Here is a 1,408-nt window from a genome sequence, read left to right on the forward strand (position 1 = left end):
TGTACATACACGCACACACTTTGATACGACAACAACAACGTCGGTACAACGAACGTCGCGTATACACACTCGAGATAACGCGTCCGTTACCGCTGATATGACCGGCGGCAACGGTTGGTCGCGACAAAAAAACAGCTGTGTTGGCGACGGCACTGTTCAGCGGCGGCCGTGGAAGACGCACGCACGCGCGTATGTGAGTGTACGCGACGTATTTGTTGTTCTGTACCGAACATTCCTATTATAATCATTAACAGATTCGGTAGACTCTACTGGTTCATAGCACTTGTTGTAGTAGTTACCATAAAATCATTAATATGTTTATGCTCTCTTCTCTTTCTCTTAAAATCTAAATGGACATTTTTTTAAATAAATATTAATAATATATAAACACTTATGTAATTAAATTTTAAATTAGAAAATAAACCTAGAGCTTGGTAAGGAGTATACATTAAAATAGTATTGTCATCTGTACATTTTTTTATTCACTGCCAAATCTCAATAAAAGATTCTGTAGTTCGAGAACTTTCAACGCTTATTATATTACTTTTCACTATCACAACTGATTTTCATAAGGTGGCATTTTTATCTTGCATCATATTACCACAGATTATATGAAAACAGATTGTGCACTTAGATGTAAACAAAAAATGGCCTGATTCTGGTCTCCGCCAGAATCAATGTGACCATTTCAACAGATTGAAATTACTTGAAATGTATCGTATACTTGTGGCTTACCTGATAGTGATATCCGAGTATCCGACAAACAAAATATATTGTTATCAACACTCTGATACTTTATATCTGATAGTCTGATGTTTGGTTTTCACTTTTCACGTGTTTTTGGCGTTTGACGTTTTACGATTTTTGGTGTTTGCTTAAATAAAATAGTTTTTTTTTTGTAATATTTTATATTTATACTGTCATATTTATTTTAAAAAATGACTACTTGTGCAGTCAAGTTTTGCGACAATAAAATGTCACTAACGAAAAATATAAGCTACTTCAGATTTCCAAGCGACCCATTGAGGTGAGTAATTAGGTTTGTTTTATGATTTTCATATGTATGCATTACAATTTGTTACGTTACTAATTTATTATAGGTGTAAACAATGGATGGAAAAATGTCAAACTGAACATTTACTGAAAAAAGATGCTACTATTTTATACAAAAATTACAGGGTGTGTGGTGTTCATTTTGAAGACAAAATGTTTTTAAATCCAAATAGTATGAACCGTCTTACAATGAATGCTGTGCCAACCATATTTAGTGGTAAGATTTTGTTTATTATAATTAATATTTTTAAGACTAAATGAAACTATTCTAATTTGCTTTTGCTTTGCTTTTGCTGCGGCTACACGGCTGAAAGATGCATATTGATAGTTCAACCACCAAGATTCTTCTCAGGAA

General features: G+C 33.2%; 1 non-coding gene across 1 annotated transcript; it reads left to right on the top strand.

The window, feature by feature from the left end:
* Positions 1–615: 615 nt before the first annotated feature.
* On the top strand, positions 616–1,333 carry LOC100302429. The gene is made up of 2 exons (XR_003839969.1): positions 616–1,027; positions 1,101–1,333. It is a non-coding gene; the product is annotated as an uncharacterized protein LOC100302429 (transcript).
* The last annotated feature ends 75 nt before the right edge of the window (positions 1,334–1,408 follow it).

Source organism: Acyrthosiphon pisum, unplaced genomic scaffold (assembly GCF_005508785.2).
Source record: "Acyrthosiphon pisum isolate AL4f unplaced genomic scaffold, pea_aphid_22Mar2018_4r6ur Scaffold_180;HRSCAF=579, whole genome shotgun sequence".
Taxonomy (NCBI): Eukaryota; Metazoa; Arthropoda; class Insecta; order Hemiptera; family Aphididae; genus Acyrthosiphon; species Acyrthosiphon pisum.